Here is a 23,331-nt window from a genome sequence, read left to right on the forward strand (position 1 = left end):
CATCCAAAAAGTACAAATTTTCACTGAAAGAAAAGTTGCACTATAAAAGAAAATCAGACAAAAATCTAACAGCGCTTTCTTTGATCCAAATGTCATGTGTGGCACTCACTGGTGATAAAAAGGCAATGTTAGAGTTGCAGGAATCAAACAATTCTACTGAGTTAAAGACTTCCATTTCCAAAGACTGGGAGACACTAAGAAAATATTGCTAAAGTCATGAATTGTGATATTCAATTTACTTTTGTGAGAGAGAAGTCTTTAGAAGTCTTCTAGTTATCTTCACATCACTTTTACAATGSGAATGCACATTAACATGACTGATTTTAGCAAAAGATGAAAACAGAACTARAAGTCTTGACAAAGAAATGCATAATGGAAAAACTCAGCATCAGAGATGGAACATGAAATCCTAATTCTAATAATGTCAATGGCAAAACACCTACTGAGTCCAAAAAGGGTCAGCATTCCACCTCAGAAATGTCCAGCTTTCAGTTCTGTGCCCATACAATAATTCTCTGCTTCCTTCCCCAGCTCCTAGGAGGTCTATGCTCTCAGAAAATCTCTCTTCATACAATGTAGAAAAGAAACCAGTGTTTTGTTTTACTTTTTTAAACAGAAAATGATTGCTGTCACATTTCATAGCTCAAAGCAGCAGTTATGTGTTAGACATCCTTTGGGAATGACTGCTGCGACAATGGCAAAAGAAATAAATATTTTTTAAATTATGTCTCAGTATAAGGGACTGAACAGTGCTGGGGCCTTGTGTTTGGTGTCTGAAACAATGAATCTATGTTAACCCTTATGCCAAATGTGSCCTAAATTACGGAAACTATCTGGCTCAGTTTAGGACAGCCAYGAGAGTCTCAATCATTCAATATTGTGCAACTACTTTCAGTTTCAGTGAGTTGATGTTAAAATGCCTAGTTTCTATTGAAGAGCTCAGCCAAAAAGAAATCCATGGAAGTGCATTTTACAGAAGGGCTGACGATGTCAGTGCTCGATAACGAGTTAAGTAATAGCATTAGATCATATGAAATAGATCATTGTAAGTACTAAATTACTTTCGCGTGCCTTGATATATTGGAGGTGTAGTGATAAATGTTTGCTTAGTCAATACCAGAAGACTCTGCTTCTCTCCATGCAAACATGGTTTATCCCTCATCCAAAACTGATCATAGATAATGGAACATTATTAGCTGGATTAGCTGCAACAGGCTTTGGATAGCCCTYTAAATGCTGAAATCTGACTACTAGAGCTAAAATGATAAGCTACAGAAAACTTGCTAAAAAAGACACTACTTATTTAGCAAACTTATTAAAAAGACACTCTGGGTAACAACATCATCGGACTGACTCATTATACATCTCAGATGAGCGCACAGGTCATGTCTCAGTAACAGCTAGGGCCACCTTGATTTAATAAGGCCAAGAACCTTCATCTTTTTTTTTTTTTTTTTTTCAGTATTCTTAGAAGCTGAGCTCAGTAACTGTCAAGATTCATAAGTAAAAACTGTAACTATCTGTACCAAAAAAGTAAAATAAAATAAAATAAAATTTTMTTTACTAGCATGAACTATCCCAGTTAATCATTCCATGGACTACTACTGCCATCATGTGTTGACAAACAGTAACAGTGTGATCATACCAAAGCTTATTATTAAGCATATATATGTGCTCTCTTTGTTTGCACTTGGTAAATTCAGGTCAGCTCAAACTCAGGTCAGTTGACTTAGGTCAACCCAGATAATTTTACTTTTTGTTTTTGATTCAGAGTCCTCTTCATAAAAAATGGACCCAGAATCTTATGTAAACGTATATACAAAACCATGAGCCTTAGCTTTCACTACTACTCAACGCAGAGGAGGGCTAAAAAAATGTAAAGCCCCACTTACTCCTAACTACATGAGAACTCTGAACTTATACAGAGGCAAATGCAGACGAGAAATCTTGTCTTTGTCTTATTGTTTGRTAAAAATGAACATAAATCAACACCTATCTTCTACCCAGATGCCTTTAATATAGCTTTCACTCTCRCAATACAAGGATAATTCATTTATTTCTTCTGTAATCCAGAAAGTAAAAAGGGGAAGCTTTAACTAGTGAACAGCATGATATAAAGAACTTTGATAAATTAATGCTGAGTTATACCTGCTTTCCAACTTGTTCCCCTTCACAATAAGAGGAGAGCAATGATATTCACATTATAGGACATGAGTTGCTACACTTTGCCTTTGGTGGGACATCATCTCAGCAATTTTCTAACAAAAGGCAATGTAAAGTATAGGATGCAGGATATGGGGCCAAGAGGGCTTTTTGCCAGTGCCAATAACTTGCTCTGCAAGCTTGTGAAAGTTATTTAATCCTCCACATCTTACGACATAACTGGGCAAGAGTGATGTTTACTTGCTTTCATGAGACACTCTCAATGAAGTAAAAACCACGGCCAACAGCAKCTTTGGGGCCTAGGTGCACTGTGTGAGTCACGTGCGGACACCCTCCGCGCTGGCCACCTCACCTAGGCCAAGGTCACAAAGGTGGCTCCCTGTCATAGGGCAGAGCAAGTGGCTGCTCATCCATGGGTCGCAGTGGCCCACCACTATACCCCCGGGGGTGGGGATGTGGAGGGACCCTCAATTTGGCTGTAGGCCACGGGCGGGCCAGGCCTGCGTGTGGCGTGTGGCGGATGTAGCAGGAGGTCGACATGGTGCGGGCGGCGCGCCGCCTGCGTGGGGCCAGGCGCCACGCACCCTCAGGGACCCCCCGGCCAGGGACGCCCCCGTCGCTCCAGTGGTCTCACCCRGGGGCTCTGCGCGGTGATTGGCTCCCGGTCACCCGCGGTGACAGGGATGCCGTGCTCAGTGTGGACCGGACTTCCAGAGGGAGAAGAGGCCAGCCCCGGCGCCGCCCTCCCCGCCGCTGGCTGAGCAGCGCCTCGTGCCATGGATTTGCCATGACACCGGACACTGCTGACGCGCGGCACGGCCAGCGGACACGGCAGGTCAAGAGGAGCAACCAGGGACAAGGACAGAAGCAGCGCGGAGGGAAAGCAGAAGTGCCCAGCTCTGTTCAGTGGCCCCAGAGGGCTGGTCGAGGCAGGAGACAACGGTGGAACCAAGGTTATCCATATTTTAAGCTGCAGATGGAGATAGGGAAACACGAGAAAGGAAAGTATTACATGGAACAGGATTCAACCGCATCTTCAACAAGTGGCTGGAGGAGGCAGCAGGGCCAGCATGGCTTTTCTGCGCAGGGCCAGCAAGGTCAGTGGGCCACCATGAGCGCCTGGCATGTTGAAAGCAACAAGAGCAACCAGCACCGTCAGCCTGGGCCCCATCGCTCAGGGCGGTCGCGAGGGCAGCGCAGCCCAAAAGAATCCTCACTACCCTACTCCACTAGCAGGAAGAGGCAGTCCAAGGCTGCCCACCCCACTCAGAAATGCTACTACTGCACTGTTTTAGGGGCGCAGACACAGCAATGTTGTTGGATGTTGGAAGGCAACAGCACTCAACCCCAGAGGAGGAATCTGAGGTACTGGAACATCCAGCAACACCGCTGGACCTCCAAGTTTCCAGTGCCGCCAAGGGTGCGTGAAGTCTTGGCCACCCTTCTTCGCCCCATGAACCTGTGGGGATGGTGCGCACGAGGGATGTGTGCACCCCGCAACTCGACCCAGTTTATCATGAATCAGGTTTACCAGGACATGCGGAAGCAGGAGAAGGAAGCAGCAAGCCAGGACGCAGCCGCATTATCTAACGGAGAAGAAGAGGAGCTGTCGGCATATGTCCTCAGAGAAAACAGCAACTCAACAGGGGCTGGGGACCCCGCTCCCATGGTCCCTTACCCTTTCACAGCCCAGAACAAAATCGCTACAGAAGAGGGAGAAGAGGAGAGCGGACAGCACTTGAAGTCTGAGTCTTTCTGCCAAGCTGATATCCAAAGTGACACCTAAAATGGAGCAACAGCACAAGGGAAGTGCATGACTTGTAAAATCATCAGCTATTAAGAGCAGGAAAGCTCCTGACTTTGAAGCACTCAAATAAATATATATGTGCACTTCTATTCCTGATGCTTACTGCCTAGTGATTTTTATGCTCTGAGACAGATACACACTGTTAGAAGAAAAACTAGGAAACCAAAAAGTTTAGTACTGTGTATGCCAAAGTGGTCAAAACAGCCGCCCCAAGAATTTGTCCTTTACATATTGTGTGTACCCTTCTGCATAAACACCTTATCCAAAAAGCTTTTGAGTACATGAATATTACTGAAATCAGAGGGTCATACATAGRTATTAAAACAAAAACAAAAATATATACTTAAGCACACAGAGTGGAGGCTTAATCTGKACATTAAAAATAAAGGGTATTTGAAACAAATGTATTTTTTGATAGCAGCAAACACTAAAATCTGCTTATCCATGGCTAACGTGTATTTTCTTATACATACACACATACATTGTATAGTATTAGGAAAATAAGTGCAAGAGAAAATAGAACCAAAAAAAAAACCATTTGAGGCACAACAGTTCTCTGACAATGCAAGCATCTTGACATGCCTCCAGTAGGGTTAGCCCTTCATCAAAGGATGAGAAAGAGGCTTAGTGGCATGTCCTAGCTTCACATTTTAAGCTGAAAGTACAGCCATAGGAACCATCACAAATACATTAGTATTTTAATCTCAAGGTGAAACTCAATCATGTGTGTCTTATCAGAAAGAAAAAACATATAACATAAAAGCAATGGTTAGAAGCTCTTTTTGCCTCACACCTGCTATTTAAAAGAGAAAAAATGCTTATTTGGGCTTGAAATTTAATAAAGGGTAAAGGAAAAATGGAGTTARTGGAAAAGACTGAGTCACTGACCTTTGTAGTTGCAGACAAAGATAAGGAAAGTGACATAAGCCTTTTCTAACTTTTATCTAAGTTGAGACAATGTCTAAAACTCATCTAGCAATAAAAGTATTCTTCTCTCATGTTTGTATCAAAAAGAAAACCAAAAGAGAAATAAAACCAAAGCTAACTGCTATTTTGGTATTGATGTTTTTGTTTAGAACAACTATGTATATATATATTTAAATTTCCTGAAACTGTGAACAAGAGTTAAGTATCAATGTAGATATATGGGTCTATTTTTATCCCTTTTTTTTCCAACTAATTAGTTAAAAAGTCTGAGCCTGAGACTTTAAATCTCACAGTTACTATGTTTCACTCTTTCTCCTTCATGTTCTGATTAATTTCTAGTTATGTAAACCTTCTCAAAATGTTAGACCTCACTTCTCACTATCAATACAAACCTCTCACTTGACAGAAATCCTCAGTTTTAGAAGCCATAGCTTGAGAAAATGCATGAGACAATATAATGTTCTGAAATGGGAGAAGGTGGGATCCAGACAGACTAAAGTAAGAAGGAAAGGTTTGATATTTCATAAATCAAATTAAATTAGCAGGAATTACTKCTACATTAGGCTTCTCAAACCCCTACTTATTTGAAAACTATGTGACTAAAGTTGTTCCCAAGCCAGTGTGCTTTTCATTCATTTTTTGTATAAGAAGTACTTAAAATAATGTTAATATGGAAAAACACAGCCTGAATAAATGTAAAGGTTATAGCCTCATAATTAGTATCCCATGGCTGTATATTCCTGTCTTTGAAAGGCTACAAGGTTTATCAAAAGTTAACAAAATGGTTATCAAAAATGAAATGTCACATGACCAGAAAAGATCATTTCACCAAAAAAAACAAGYATTTCAAACTGAATTCTTAAGTATTCTGTGTTCTCATGCAGAATGTTTCTTTTTAAATGTGACTTTAAATTCYCATATTAATATAAAAGTCTTTCTTTTCCTTTATGGATGAAGACAGATTTTTCTGATTATTAAAGAAAAAGAAGGGAGGTGGGGAATAGGAAGAAGTTATGTGCCCTATCAGGACAGTTTCTAAGATTGCCTGAGATTAGAAGAGGCAAACAAGTTTTTCTTTCACAMTTAATTCATAGTTGCCTGTAAAACTGTCTGGAGAAACTTTCTGAAAAAAATTACAAATGACAGAAAGCTAGTTATCATTCAAAAATTGATTTTGTATTAACCCAAATTATACTGTAATTATGAGATATTTAATTTGACAAAACATTCAATTCTAATGTGCAGGAAAATAACTGAATTCAAAGAAATGCAGAGCTTTTGGTGTAAAGGAAGATGTGTTAGTTCATACGAAGTTTGGAATAAGTACATTATCTGGCCATTTTTTGCTAAAATGAATGGTAGTGAAATAACTGCTGAYTTTTTTACTTACTATATCTTCATTGACTCCATTGACTTCCATATTGAAATTAACAGGAAGCTCACATTTCCTTGTTTTAGATTAATTGCTTTATTATCAGTTTTTAATCGTTTTCCAATTATAAAGACTGGTAATAAAGACTACMTGACTAATGCAGTTCATAGTGCTGTCATAAAATGGTGGAACTGATATTGTGCAACATGCGTTAGTATTAAAAATTAAGAGAGAATAAATTCTTGCTTCTTAATCTACCACTTCTTGGACCAGTGAAATAAAAGTGTCCTAAAATTTCTTTCTTTCTCTCTTCTCTCTCTCTCTCTTTCTCTCTTCTCTCTCTCTCTCTCTCTCTCTCTCTCTCTCTCTCTCTGTTTTGTTATGAAACTAAAAAAGACTGCAATATAGTGTATAATTTTGCTGTAGATGTCAGCTAGTCAGAATTTATTGCAGTATTTTTTCTCTATATTCAAATCAAGTTGTTGATACAAGTTATGTATCATCTTAAGTTCTGTGATGGATCATCAACACAGTATTGCTCACATATTGCCATGCAGGAGACAGTGTTTTAAACAACCCTGAATATGAGCTCACATACAGAGTTGAAATATCTTCAGAATATCCTCAGAAAAACTTTTGTCATTATTTATATCTACCTAAATCTTTCAGAAGTGTTTTTAATCTTGCAATAAAAGTTTTAAAGCCTAAGTTTTGAATATCTGATGTTTTGTTCTACTCCAGTTGTTCTTGTGATATAATTAGAAAAAGAAACTCTATGGGACTGCTCAATAATATAGCAGAGCATAGCTTAAATATTGATTTTTTTTTCTGTTTAAGAAGCTTCRGAAAAAAAGTTTATTGCATTTTTAACATTTCTATCTTCTCACAAAAGAAACTACAGTTAGATGAGTGCTGCCCTTGATTATCATTTTATCTAAAGAGCACAAAGACAATTTTCATTTTTAATTTATTGATATAGTCTACTGTAATGGATGTAATGGATASCAACAAGAAAAAAAAAATGAGTTATGAAATGAAATATGTTCCTATAGCAGTAAAAGTACATGGGCAAATTTGTGCTTTTGCACAATTTGTGTTTCTACACAATTGCAAGAATGTAGAAGGCAGACATTGGAAATGGTGAAAAACATAGGAAACAGTGAAAAGCAATAGCTGAGAGAACATCACAGTTTGCTTTCTTTTTTAAATATGGGCTAATGTGGCAAAATAGTTCCCTTTAAAATGCTCTTGCAGGTCAGAAGCTGCCCCAACACTGTAACTCTGTGTCAGTATTTTATAATGATCTTGTTCATCAAAGTACATTTTATAACTAAGATCACTTTTCCCAACACGCTGCATCTAATAATTTTAAACTGACATGTAAGTTCTTCCAAATATGTGGTCTATCAACAAAATGAGGATGTAAATTATTTATGTACAAAGAGAAGATTTCTTAACTGACCAATATCTCCTGAAATTACCTCGAATATGAACATATTGTGAACTCTATCTGAGCAAATGAAGCTTTTCTAATGTCAAAGCCTAGCTGACCTTAATGGACCATCAGATGTCATTTACGTAAACAAATAACAAAACCTCATTATGTAAAAAATCTAAAACAAAGATATATTTGAACTTTYTAATTAAGTATATGTTCAATTTGGTAAATGTAGCCAACAAGATATGGCTATGAATGCTATTAATAGCAACACCACCAACCTGCTGATACCTGTTTTTTTTTGTACAAAAATGAAGCAGAGAGGCTGTTTTTACTATTTCTGAATGTTTTGATAAAGACATTGGAAAACAGTCCTGTTCCTTATGAGGTCTGTAGTTCCTAAGATATCTCACAGAAGTATTTTTCCACCATCAAAGAGCAATTGAGAAGACTCAAATCTCTGGCTATGAAWAAAGACTCAAATCTCTGGCTATGAATAAACCTGAAAATATTGTCCAATAATCATTTATTGTATAGTTGTTTCTTTTTACTTGACTCTATGACTGATCAAATTATTTCCACTTATATAAGTGCTGGGACACAAAGACAGTATGGAATACAAATACATTTGTGCTTRAAACATAGGATAAGCTTTCTGAAGGCTTAGCTTTTTCACCTTACTATGCCGTTTCACTCCACTTGTCAAAGTAGAAGGAAAACACACACTCAGATTTCTAACCTGCTTGTACAGCACAGACAYGCTAAGCCTCTTGTGCTGAACGTCATAGTCACAGAGCTGGTTATTACCTTATGCATCAGTGAGTAACCACATGCAGCACAGCCTATTAGGATTCATCCCCTTTGCTTCTTGCTTCAAAGAGCACATTGTCTCCGAAGTTACAGAGATGCCACTTCAAACAATTTTTTTTATTCTAGGGATGCGTGTATGATGATTTATGAGTTCAAATTATCTTTAAATTGGGTCCTCCCAACAAGTTAAGCATCTCCCAGATTTTTTTTCTCTCAACAATCTCAATAACAGTGAGATGCTCCATGAAGCTAGAAAAGATACTGAAAAAAATTATGTAGTCTATATTTGAATAAATTAATTAATTAGCAATAACAAATATTATATTAAATAAATTTAATTAATTAATTAAAAGAAATAAAGCTAAATTATTGACCTATTTTCCTCAATAGCTATGATCTGGTTCATAGCAAATGTTCGGTCCCAGAATCCCTGCTGTGATGCGTGGATGACACAACAGTGGGTGTGGGGATGGACACTTGAAGGACTCTCCAGCTCCCTTGAGAAAACAGCAATAGAGTAAATGGAACAGGACTATTCTGAGAGCCTTTTAAAAGGGAAGATTAAGGATGTGTTCATCTTATTCTCACTTTCACACTGCTTTGGTATAAAAAAAGCCAATACTGAGAGAAATTTGGACTCCTCAGCACAACAGAGATGGAGAGAGCCCTGTAAAGGGCCAGAAAGATGACTAATGGATTGGAGTACATCACATGAAGAGAGGTTGAGAGAGCTGGGACTGTTTAGCCTGGAGAAGACAGGGCTCAGATATCTCAACAATGTGTATMAATACTTGATGGGGAGATTAGGGAAGGCAGAACTAGACTCTTCTCAGTGGTGTCTAGTGAATGAACAGGAGACAAATGAAATATGAACAATTCTATTTAAATATATAGACTTTTTATTATTTTCTTTTAAATAATTAGGGCTGTCAAGCACTGGAACAGATTGCCCAGAAGGGATGAGAAGTCCCCTTCCTTGCTGACATTCAAAAACTGGATGTGGACATGATCTGCTGTAGATATGAGGTTGGACTAGATTATCTCTAGAGATCCCTCACAGCCTCAACTCTTCATGACTCAGTGATTCTGAAAGCCATGTTTACCTGGCTTTCTATGACTTTGGCAATAGCTGCTAACTCAGTAGTAAAAGTAGGTACATTCTAAATGTTTTCCCCTGCTCTGATAAACCAACGCCTCTACTCTTCAAAAATAATTATAAAAACACAGCTGCATACTCTTACTGATATTATATAACAATACTGTTTTGCATTTACTGTCCTAGTGATAATCACAATAAATGAACTTTATAAAGGGCAGGAAAATTCACACATAGATAATACTTTAAATGAGGGATGAGGCTTAGAATACRCATCTGAAATGCAAACATTAAATAGTACTTGTAACAACTTGCAGTTGTTTCCATACTAATTTAATTTCAGGAATAGGGATAAATTTAAAAGAAATCCAAAATGTAATGAAAATTATTTTTGTGAGACATCCAAATGATTTATGTTCTATTATGTATTGATACCAYTACAAAAATACAAAGACATAACAGTCTTCAAACTTGGTGAAATCTAATCTAGGACTGCAAGCACTAGACTGTTTATCATTTTGTGCTTGCTGTCAGCCATTATTGCTACACCAGAATAGAGATTTGGGCACCTTGTTCTGACAGATGTTTAGAAGATGAGAATACAGTATCTGAAAATGATACACTTGTTTACAAAACGCTGCAATTAAATTACTTTCTGATCGCAGCCTTTTCCACCCAGGAGTTCTTCCTTCCTAGTAAGCATACACTCTGAAGCCATTTAGCTTATTCTCCCATTTCTTTAATCAGATCCTAAACCAGTTTCCTCTCTGATAGTCCCAGTGTGCCTAGAATTACCAACCAGTGAACTACCAACAAAGAATGCACATATGAAATACATGTTCACACATGTTACTACCCCTGAATAAATGGGCATGTTGATGGAATACAACAGTAAAACAGATGGAATAGAGAATGCTGTTGTGTGCCAAAGTTTTCAGACCTAAATGTACTATGAAATGATTCATATCTAACTTTAGACATCTACAGTGTCAGTTGTCCCCTGACCTGGCCCCAGACTCGAAAGACACTTTCTAGGTCACACAGAGCTTGGCTGGCTCCACACCTCATCCGCAGCACCACTAGATCTGGCCAGGTGACACAGGAGATTTCTGAGGCCACATGTGGTAGAAACCAGTGCAAAAAATCGACCCCCTTCCAAAGGGGATCCAACCCGGGGGCTTGGCTCCCCCCTAACGCCACTGGGGAGGCGGCGGCGGGAGCAGCTCCCCCGCGCGCCCCGCAGGTGGCGCTGGCGTCGCGGGGAGGCCGGGGCCGCAGCTTCTGCTGCAGACAAATGATTTATTCTTAATTGCAGCTTTTTTAATCAGATTCGAGCCTTTGTTCCTTTGCAGTGAATCCCTTCGCTGTTCAGAAACACCCCCTCTTGTTATGCACTAAATGGCAGTAGACTGAAAGAAGCAGTTACAAGTCCAAGATCGCCTTTTGCTTCCCCTCGGGAATGACGTTCGGGCACTAAGGCACTTCATTATTGTTTTGGCATATAAAATGGCATTTAGAAGGCACGCCAAAATAATAAGCGCCTTAATAGTTTGCCATTTAAGAGACAAAATGGTCCAGGAAAGCTTGACTAATGGACCAGTAACCATGCAGAACCTGAGTTTTCATCTCCAGTCCAATCTTGGCATCGTGAGTGGTGCCAAGTTAGTTGCCAAGCGCTTCTGAGCATCAATTGATTTTTTTTCTGCAGGTGAAATACTGATCTTAACGAGCTGTTTTACAGAGATGTCATAACGGAGAAGTTACATCAGTTATGAAGAGCTTAGAAAGTTGTGGATGCGAGAGGAATGCAAGTGTCTATGTAAGGTCCTCCCAGCCCTTCCGTGGGATGGGGAGTATTTCTAAAAGGTAAAAGCTAGCAAGAACTGTGGAAAAAAAAAAAAAAAAAAAAAAAAAAAAAAAAAAGAAGGGGAAGGAGGGAAGGAGGGAAGGAGGGAAGGAGGGAAGGAGGGAAGGAGGGAAGGAGGGAAGGAGGGAAGGAAGCTGGTCTCAGCCGCACAGATGAATGAGGTTTGGGAGTAGGAGGAGAATATTTCTGAGCCAGTAAAAAAACCTGGGAAGTGAAAAGCATCAGACGCCTGTATCTCACTGTTGGTGGGAGTACTGGGAAGTTGCTTTCCATCTGCTCAGCTCTAGTACATGGAGAGATTTAAAAAAAAAGAAAAAAAAATCCAACAGAACAATTTGCCAAAACTGAAACAAAGCTCAAGGTCTCACTGCCATTAACAACGACAACAAAGTGGGGATTCTGCTAAAATCAAATGAACCAATCAGCTTTTGCTGCTACTTCCATATAATTTATTTTTATTAGCATAAGTTTAGGGAAACTGAATTATCTCAAGATGACAAAGTCTGCATCAAGTTGCATCATATGTTCTAAAAGCATGCTAAAGATGTCTGTTATTTCCCACTGCTATGTGTTATACCACAAAGAGTGCACAAAAATGACTTGAACAGTATTTTAAAGAGACTAAAAAAAAAAATCCATACGCTCCTCTTCAATGGTATTTTCTGTACATAATAGGGTTTGTGAGTGCAAAACAACCCTGAGCATGAAGTACAGTGATGATTCTATCTCAAAACATAAAAAAAAAAAACCCAAAGAGATATGTTTATGGAGGTCCATATACTTGATGCAACTGTATTTGATAACCAAAACCACACACATACATGCACACACAAAATGCTACTGGGTTGAATCTTCTTGGGTTTAGGTTCATCAAAATATAGGCAAGGGATCTCCCTGTCCTTAGACATAAGAGAAGTCCTGTTTATTATCAATTGTTTGAGAAGCCACACGTGTGCTGAGATGTAATAGCAAATTTCAGGAACAGACAGTTTTGTTGGACACAAAACTAGCAAGGTTACAAAAGATGCCTGAGGATGACACATAGCTTTGGAATGTAGAGTTGAACAAACATCTATTCTCCTCTTAAACTTTTCTCTTCATAATTTTTCTTCTTTTAGGTAACCAAGTTCACACAGCCTTTTTAAAGGCCATTAAGTTTTCTAGTTTCTGTTGATTTTCAGCACAACTGAAGTTGCAGCTAAATCATTCTCCTTTTTCAGCGACCTCATTGGAAGACTCTATGTTGAAAACTGAACTGCCCAACTATCTGTATTTTATCCTTCCCCTGAGGCCCCAACCCAGAGTAGCAAGTAGCTAATTTGTTAGTTAAATATATTACAGAACCCAAGCCACATCAAACCTAATTCTCAGCTTGTATTAGTTCTTACACCCTACAGATCTCATACAYGTTATATAAAATCCAGAGAGATTCATCTTGAACTTGTTTTCACCAAGTTTCTCTGCAGCCTTGCCTAATTATCGAAGAGATGTCTCTAGAGAGAAAGTAATTTAATATGTTTTTCTAGTCACTACAGTAGCTGAGTCATAATACACGGTTTGTCAAATTACATCCTTTCTTTGGCTGCATGAATTAGTGTATATGTAGGAGAGATTCAGATAAAAGATGGGTTTGGGAAGAATAAATCTACTTTTAATCCAGGAAAGTATCTCCACTTTAGCAAAGAGAACTAAAAAACCCACTGTTAATATAACTGCTTTGGCAGAACATTTCTTCTGAAAAGATGCTCTGGTGTCAATTTTCTCTAAAAAAACACTTAGCATATTAAAGTAGCTTCAAAGTACTTTTTTTTTTTCTTTTTCATTTTTAAATGCCTAAGCACATACTTTGTTAAATCATRTTTTAAAACAGGAGTTCTTTAACAAGAAACGGGCAATTGCAATAGACACATTCAGAAAATACAACAATGCAGTAATATAGTGAATAGAAATCTTCTAGAAGTAGAAATTTAATAAAAATCATAATCTTTTAAATAAATACTCATACTGATTAAGATGGATGCCTTGGCCATGTAAGCTTCCAACTTTTAGATTAATTGGATATAAAGCTCTTCTGTGTTTGAAAACATTCTAGAGCTAAAATTAATTCACTCAGTAAAGGAGTACCCCTGATGGGTACTACTGAGGACAGGCTCAGATCTCTGTTCCTATCAATGTTTGACTGAAAATGTCTTCTTTTTTTTTTTTTTTTTTTTTTAATAGAATCATAGGACAGGTCTCTTTCTACTGTATGATTAAAATTGTGAGAAAAAAAAAGTCTATTTCTAAAAAAAAAAATAAAAATGAAGAGACCAAATAAGACGAGCATCCTCACAGAAACTCCTCACAAAGTTAAATGCCTGAAAGAATAAGCTAACTAAGCACTCAAGCAGAAGGCACAACTGAGGAGAGCCATGTGACTGGGGACCCTTCTAGTGATGCACATGCTCCAAGCAGTCAGCATTTCCTCTGGGAACCTGGAGCACYCTCGTTTGCTCTTTAGTGTTGGATTAAGCACAGATGGCAATGCACCAACCTTGTCTGCGCATGTTAGCCTGGAGAACGTGACCCGCATCTGTTTTAAGCAACAGAGTAACGTGTTTGCTCAAGGCAGCAGCAGGCATTGCTGAGTAATCCTTAGATTCATAGGAGAGCTGCTTTTTCTGGCCTCTGAGACTTCGCCAATGTGGAAGAGCAGGCRCTTCGTACGTGCTTGTTCTGAGATGAAAGATGGCTTTCTGGAACACAGCTGAAATGTCTATTTTGWCAGATTTTTGTGCAAAACACATGAAAATGTGCACATTATGTTGGAGGGAAAGGTTAGTGGAGTGCTACRCCATAGAAAAATCATTCTTGGTATGTCAAGGCAGCAGGCCATGATTCAAATGTGCACTTGAAATAAAAATCACAATATTTTACACAACTCTAAAAAGTATTTACTATATAAACATATAGTATTTTCTATAGAAYAAGATTTTTTTTTTTTTGGTAAAATAAACATTACTGCAAGTTTGTAATCTGCATTCCTACTTCTAAAATAAGTTCTAAAAGCAGCATTTGCCTTCAAGCTAAAAATCAAAGATGTACCAAATGACTAGAAATTAAGACAATATCTATAATGTCCTGAGATAGCTAGAAGCAGACCAAGATGTGGCATACTCCCAAGCATAGGCGGTCACCTTCATATTGATCTTTTTATTGATCTTTTCATAAAAAGCAATTCATTGCTGTTTATCCTTGAACCGTGGTTGCTAAAAAAATCCTAATTGCATAGCAAAAATGGGAAAAGGAGAAAGCCTCGAAGTACACTAYCCATGGCCTCCCATTGGACACAGGTCCTGGGTGTTTGCTGGTGACAAAAATTCTCAAAATGTCCTTTTAGCTTTAATAAGCACTTTTTTTTCCTTTAAAAGCTTTTCTCCTATTTCCTTCTGCATACATTTCTCTACAATAGTGGGCAAAATTGGTGGCACATAACTCCTCCTTTGTTCACATAGCTGCTATGATGAAGAAATAATGACCTTATGAATGAACCCAAGAGCCTCCAAAATTTTGGGGATTCTAAAGGCCAAACATGATTTTATTTTTTTCAATCTATATCTTCACCCTGAGTATAAAATGCAAACTCCTAATGTTAAAATAAAATAAAGTAAGGAAAAGTTCTCTTGAGTGATAACACTTCTTGTACAATCAAATCTCTAGGAGTTAAAAGACCACACATTTGGGACATTTGTAGATAGAAATGCCTGTTAATCAAAGTACATTTTACCAAAATCAGATTTTCTGTCTTTTTTTCTTTTTTCCTCTTATTTTCTTATTTTAGCATTGTGGTTACCTTGCATCAGGACAGGATATGATCATGGAATGGAAAATCTGGCGTGTTGTGCCAGAAAGATTGAGGCTTGATGGAAACAGGGAGCAACTACACATCATTTATAGAAAATGCTAATTTTTAAGCATTTCTATTATCATACTATGTACTTATCTTTCAARGAAAATCAATTCTATAGCTCTCAGAAAGCTCAGTTACCATGACCTGAAATTCAGTACTTAATTTCAATACAATATAGCTTCTCAAAGTCTGTTCATAAAACTCTTTAAACTGATGAATAGAATTAACTTGCAGTCCAGTCTTAAGAGAGCCTTAATCTTTCACAATGCATTCAACTCTTTTATACTATACTTTTTCACTGCTGCATTACAAGGCAAATAGGGTATAAATTCCACACATTCTGAGGAATAGAGAAAAAGAGGATTTGGACAGAACATTAAATCATTTTTTAATAAACATCTCTTGAAGCACATCCTCACACCCTAATAAATGTATCAGTAGATAATATTGCTAGCAACAAGACTTTTTTTTTTCCTCTGAAATTTCAACACTTTGCTCACACTTTCATGAAAAATCAATATGCTTTTTGAGATTGTAGTTGAAACGGGTAATATTTTTCGTGAAATCAAGCTGTGAAGCCAAGTACTAAGATCTAATAAAAAAAATAAAAGAAAATTCATGACAACTTTTTCTGGTTTGTTGTGAAGTACTTTTGCATAAAAGATAGGTTCGTGATCAAATAATCTGACACTTTTTTTCCACAGAACTCTACAGATATTTCTACTTTCAAGTTATTAGTATCCAATGTCATACTGCATGCATTGTTATTAGAGTTTTAGCAGAGACCACTATTTCTCTCATTACGGAAAAAAAAAAAAAAGAAAAAATAATTGAAAAAAAAGAAAAAAAACTACTGCCTTGGACAACTTCAATCCTGTTGTTTTTGTCTGATGTCTTTCACAAATATGAATAAAGTAAATGCTGATCAAATACAACCAGGTCAATAGGACTTCTGTATCAAAATCAACACATTTCAGAGCAAGTGAGGGCAGAGCAAAGCATTTTGACACCCTCAGGAAGGTGGCATTTCCTTTTCTGCTCCTCTCCTGCTGTTCCTTTGAATCCCACACTGCTCACCATTCAGCATGTTTGCAATGCAGGAAGTATCTCAGCAAGCCTCACATTTTGAAAAAATGCTTTAGCTGGACTCTAAGGTGGGGCAGATGCTTTGAGGAGAACCTCTGAGTGAACCATCTCAGTGACAGATGCATCCAGAACCCACAGCCTAGCAACTGCAGCCCCCGGCCTCCTCTGCAACGCTCTGGGCTTCCGCCAAGGCCGGTACCATGAGCACTGGTGCTGAGGCTCATGGCTCAGCTTAGGGCAGGCTGGGATCATTACATGCGGTGTGAGTCAGGGCCACTGTTGCTGCAAGAGCTCCCACCACTTCCCTAGACCGTCAGGTCGCAGTGGCGCTTCGGCAGCAAGGCATGTAATTACTGGCAACACCACAGACTCTCCTTCCTCAGGATGTCACATTCCAGACGTAGCAGACTGGTGTTTCCAAAGAGCTGGGTCTGGCACTTAGGGTCACAGAGCAAAAGGCAGGACTCGAGGGCTATGCTGYAGCTCTAACTTTGCTCTTGTGAGTGCATATGCAGAGACAGCAGCCAATAACACTATCATCTCCAGCCACGTCATTACATCCCCTTGCTAAAACAGGATTTATGATAGTGAGCAGGGCCCTACAGATAAAGCCTTAATTGCTTGTAATTAAGAAACCTGAGAGTCATTCTCTCTCTTTAGCATTCTGACCTTGTTCAATTCCCCCTCAACTGTAAACAGCACAAATAAACACAGCTAAAAAATACGTATGAGAGGAAAAGGGAAGACATGTAGAAAAATGTTGACAGATATCTACTTAAGGCACAYAAATTGAAATTGCAAAAAGTTTTAATAACTCCAGTCCAGAGTAACAAAGTAGAGATGTCAGTACATTCGACGATGTCTGTCGAAGTAAAACTAGGAAAGAAATCAAGACTCAAATAAAAAATTATATAATCAATATAAAAAAAAATCCTGAAATTGATGGAAATTTTAAAAGAAAAACAAAATAAAACAAAAAAATTAAATCTAACTCTACTTCAATCATCTTCTTTTGTATTTCTCTAAATGTAGTACTGTGGATAAATCTGGATTTCCACGCTGATATCCTAACTTTCCTGGTCAGCTTTGCAAAGGTAACATCCAAGGTATGCCCTTTAAGACTCTAATTTCTCCATTTCTTGCTATTCTCTGAACAGCACTGGTCCTCTATAAATTTGGTTCTTGTTTATAGCACTCATCTTCAATTCTCATCTTGTACATCTGAAAGCAGGTTCTGGTTCTGCACTGCTTGTTTATAATACTAAATTGCTAGATTAGTTTAGAAAGTTTAGTAGGATGGATAACAATCCCAAATACATTCATTTCACTAGTGCAGATACAACTGCAGTCTTTCCAACAAAATTCATTTGCCAGTTATTGACTTGCTTTTATCATAGAAAAAAAAGGCAAATCTCTTAATGACATTCAAAAATTATCAAATTATGAAATTCAGGCTCACATAGATCAACACAAGCATCTCATGTGACCTTATATCTGTCCGCCCTTAATTGAAGTAATGGGCTTTTTGCACAACTATCTCAATCAATTACTTTTCAGATTCAAGGTTAATAAGCTTAACTAAGTAAAACCAAATGTGGAATGTAGCTTACAGATTAAGAACTTATATATTTGAAAATTTATATGCTTGTGTGTAGGCAGCAAAATTTATCCCCTTTAAAATGACAGCCTACAGACTTTGCTCAAAGTAGACCTGAAGATCTACCTGAAGATCTACCTGAAGTTCTACATTGGATGTCATTAACTACAAACTAAATCCTACACTAAGTATCATAAGTAACAAATTGAATCTCCTTTCCTCCCATAACACTACAAATCAAAAACAATTCTATAAGTGATTTAGGTTTTCTGTTTTGATAATATAAAGTTCAAAATGTTTATTAATTGAAGAACATGACTAAGTCCAGCTGAGCAGTCGCTAAAAAATGTAGCTAAGAAAGAAATCTCAAATACAACTGAAGTTAAAAAAAAAGGTCTTTCCTTTAGTTTAATATGGCAATCAGTAAGGTCTTTGTCACCTTCCCAGTTACTTTAGTATTTTATTTTTGCTTTGATTTCCACTCAAAGATCTTCTGTCAGCATTTTGGAGTATCTCATTGATCTTTCTGATATAGATCAAGCCTGACAGAAAAGTAAATTGTTTTCTGATCTCGTCATTAAAATACTTCATCCCTTTTTCTTGTTACTTTACAGTATTGATCCGTGAGATAGCTATAGCTTTAAATACATGACTTAGAAAAACACTGAATATTAGTAGCTCATTAGTTCCTCTATGTCTCTAGAGAGATCTAAAGCATCTTTACAGATGGCTCTTGTGATAGTGTGCTATACCTTTCTCATACTGCATATATTAAAGGATAAAATTCCCAGTTTCAATGGAATTTGACCCAGTGCAACTGGAAACATCATGTAACTAACAAGAGCAATGACTTGCACTGTATRTATATAATGATAGAAAAAAAAAATCTGTTCTTATTTGGCAAGATGCTTTTAAACCCTGGCATATAGCATGCATCTGCTAAAGAGGCACAATGCACAACAAAATAGCTATAAAATAGCTGTTTTTTCTGAAGTTAAGATTCAAGATAAAGAAATTCTATAATGCTACAAATTAAACAAACTTCTTGATTTGACATTACTAAGGCTGAAGGTTGAACATTAACGTATGATATATGGAAACAATATTTATTACTACCCATTGACAGAGCTTAAGTTGATAAATATTATGTATTTTATAAAACATAATCAGAACAATGTACTATTTGTAATACAATGGTATGACAGTAGCATTCAGACTCACAGTGCTGTTCACCTTTAGAATCAGCTTTGAGAGGAAGAGCTTGTTAAGTATCTGTCAAGTGTATTTTTAAGTAATGTCTGCAGAAAGGGATTTAACATGGTCATCAATAGAGGACAGCTGAAGACAAGGCAAGCATCAGCACTACATCAACATTTTATTAAGCATGAAGAATCTACACTAATCTTTAATATTCCTTCCTTGAGTTCAGAACAATAGATTAAGCTGTTAAGCCTGTTAAACAGGAGTGTTATTTACCTTAGGTAGCCCACCAGTCACAGGAAGCGTTCTTGGCCAAGAGATTTCAGATTTTCCAAGTGCTACTTTCAAAATACTATTGGCAATACCAGTATAATTATCTTCATCACAGGAAAGAGAACTCCCTTAACTGTTTTTTTGTGCAGAAATCAAAATTCACTGTCTGGGAGGGATATGTTCCTTGACAGAGACCCCATAGTGGTCCTCTTCTCATTTCCTGGGTTTTACAAACATTGTCCTGCTCTGGGCACTGGCAGACTCTCAGTGTCTCATTATTAGCCAACTATAGAAAAATAATTATTTGAACTAACCTTACATGATAAACACCATCAATTTTCAAGTTAATTAAGACTGCAGAACATGTATTTCACCTCATAAAAAGCCTTTCCTAACCAGATGCTATGCTTGCAGACTCTCCTTATATGGGATAATTTGGTGAGAAAATTGCGGTGTACTCTGTGAGATAGATTAACTTTTATGATAGACTATCGACTATGGACATTCCCAAAATATTCTCCAAATTAAATTGAAATTTGTAAACAACTTGAATGTCTAGGAAATTTAATTTTGATTTAAAAAATAATGTAATTTGTATAACTTTTCCACACAAAAGTGCATGTTTTGCTTTTTAATTGCTCCTAATAATATACATAGATGATAAGTGATCGAGGTCAAAAGCAACCTCACTTGGCCATGCATACTTTTAGTTGTGTTTTTTGTTCTAAGTTCTTTTGCTAACAGAGATGAATTAAATGCAGCCGTAGCACACTCACCTTCCACATTCTCATCTCCTCTCGGGGAGTTCATGATGCTGAGACATCATAAGATTGAGCTATAAAATATTTTACAGAGTGGGGGATTAAACTGATATTTCCATTTACTTGTTTAAGTTTAAAATTTCTCTACAACTTATTTCTGTGTAACTTACTTGTGGTGCACTAAATGAGGGTACCAGAGTAGCCATGGTTGCCAGCTAATAAGATGATTATTTTCATCATCTGTAGTGCTTAATTAGAGTAGATCATGTACCTGTAGGCAATCAAAAAGAGAAATCAAAAGGACCAAGTTAATCAGATTAGAATTAAAAACATCTACAGGAAGGGTCTTCAAATATCAGAAGTTAGCTTTGAAGAAAGGGCCATATGAAATAAATACAACTCTCGGGGGGGGGGGGGGGGGGGGGGGGGAGTGACGCAGCTCATGGGAGAGAAAGCTTTCAGTTTAAAACCTGAAATATAAAGGGAAGCTCTTCGAGGAAGAATGTTCAAGGCTTTTATTCATAATGTTATAGTTCTAGCTCACTTCCTTCCTTCGTGAAAAGTATTTTTCTGATGAGTATATGTGTCCTAAATAAATAAGACACATAGAAGATATTCCAAGGCTAGTCATGGACTCACAGAATCACTATGTTTGGAAAAGACCTGTAAGATAATTTGGTCRAACTGTAAACAGTTCAACATCAAGCCTAATAAACCATGTCCCTAAGTGCCTCATCTACACGTTTCTTGAACACTGGCAGCGATGGTGACTCCACCACTTTCCTTGGCAGCCTGTTCCAAAGCTTTACAACTCTTTCTGTGTAGAAATTCCACCTATTGCCTAACCTGAACCTCCCCTGGGGCAACTTGAGGCCATTTCCTCTTGTCCTATCAGTAGTTATTTTGAAGAAGAGATTGACCCCCACCTCACTACAACCTCCCTTCAGGTAGATATTTCCTTTCAGGTAATATTTCACATCAAATGCTTTATGTTTGAGAGGACCTTTTCAAAATAATAGTCTTAATTGCAGAGAGGTTTTTATTTTAACTAGTTTTAATGATCCCCGAGTCATACATTTGAGTTTCTGCTTGCATACTACCAAAAAGAAAAGTAGATGGAATGGAAGAGAAACTGTGTAAATGGAATGTCAGTTTCTGTATTCTCAATACATACGAGATACAGCAACAAGGGACTAAGCACCAATGCAAAATAGACAATGTCTTACCTTTTTATAGAGTCTCTTCTGTACAGGAGCTGCTACGTGTAGCTTATTTTTTTAGTGAAATATTTATCACAGGTTCTTCTTTGCAGCTTCTGGAACCAGAACCAGATATTAGCTTCATGAATACGGATTTTGGTCTGTTTTCTCTTCTTTCCTCTTGATTTCAAGGTCTTTTATTTTTTTTTCAGTATGAGCTGCTTCCATTCCTGCTGCTATTGCATGCATTTTTCTTTCAGTAACCTCTCCAGGAGAGGTGTCCTATTTCCCTTTTGTTAGGAAAAGGTTTTTTATGATAATAATAATAATAATAATAATAAACAGAAATATAAACCGTAAAGCAAAGAAATATAAAGAAGGAAGAGAGAGGATTTGAGATGCTAATTTTCCTGGAAATAATCCTCAACTAGATCACTAGAATAAACTTTTAAGAGTGAAGACTGAAGGGGAGAAGATACCCTCTTAGCTGCCACATTTCATATTTTGATGTATAAACGTGAAGGAAAATTGGTAATTTAAGGAAACATGTGAAACACAATGGCTAAGCAGTGGTAGAAGGATGAACAGACAGTTGTATCCAGTATCCTCTTAAGTCTCCTAAAATAAAATATTAGCACTTGTGAGTCAAATCTCTGAGGAGGTGTATTGCAGTCATAGACCCTCTACAGTCATGGTGAATTAACTGCTTGGGGATTTATGAAGCCCAATAGTAACGTGATCACTATGCAAATAAAATGTTTCAGGGTAATGTGATGCTCAAAGATGGAGTTATGAGACAGAGTGATATAGTTACCTGAGATAAGGAAAGGGTTATCTTTATATTCCTACTATACAGTTATGTTGTAGAAAGCAGGTCTGGACTGGATGGTGACTGGAACTAAACTGAACATGCCAAACCAGTCTAAAACAAATATTTTTTCCCCTAATAAAAGATGGATGTAATTGCTGTGATACACTGTGATACACTGAGTTTGAAAAGAAAAAGTCATTGTTAAGGGATGAGAGACCATGGRCATCAGGTACAACCCCCAGACTCTACACATGCACACCAACACTGTGCCTCTATCCTGAGGAGAGGCAGAGGCTAGTATATTGCAAACCATTCCTAGGGCATGAGTTAAACCAATGATTCAGAGGGTGGACCTTCTCTGGCCATGCTTTTATGTGGCACATACTACACATGGGCGATGAAACTGAAATCAAACTCTTCTAGTTTATTGCTCTGATTGAGAGAGAAAGGAAGGCTGAGATAAATGAGTTTTCAATTCTTCTTTCTTTTTTTTTCTTTTTTTTCCATATTGGAGAAAGAGCTCAAAGTGTCTTTCATTAGGTGCACAAATGAAAAAGTCTCTAATTGATCCTCCTGGGCACTGGCAGCACTCACAGACAGAGAAACGGTAGAAATGCTGTTGACTTGCTACAGAGAGGAAAGATTCAGCTTTCAAACGCATCTCAGCATAGTATCAAAGGGTATTTGTAGACAGGCAGAGAGCGCAAAGTTTGCATCTATCTGCAATTAGAAGTTCACAGAAGGCTTGCGAGAGCTAATGCCTGAATGCTGAGCAGACACGAATCAGAGCTGCAAGGTACTTGACATTTTGACAGTGTTTTTTGCAGGCCTTTAATGAATGTATAAAAGTGCGGAGCAAATGATGGGATTTTTCTGAAGAATAAAGCTGTCTAAGCAGGAGATAGCCATGATGTGTGCTCTCCAAGAGCAATGAAAAGAAATAATCAAGTGCACAAAATTGGGAATTTTCTGTGAGTCGTCATGACATATTTAACAGTGGGCACTCTCCTACAGAATATTGTGTCTGACTTTGAT

This window comes from Nothoprocta perdicaria, unplaced genomic scaffold (assembly GCF_003342845.1).
Source record: "Nothoprocta perdicaria isolate Ctin4 unplaced genomic scaffold, notPer1 scaffold_160, whole genome shotgun sequence".
In the NCBI taxonomy this organism is placed as follows: domain Eukaryota; kingdom Metazoa; phylum Chordata; class Aves; order Tinamiformes; family Tinamidae; genus Nothoprocta; species Nothoprocta perdicaria.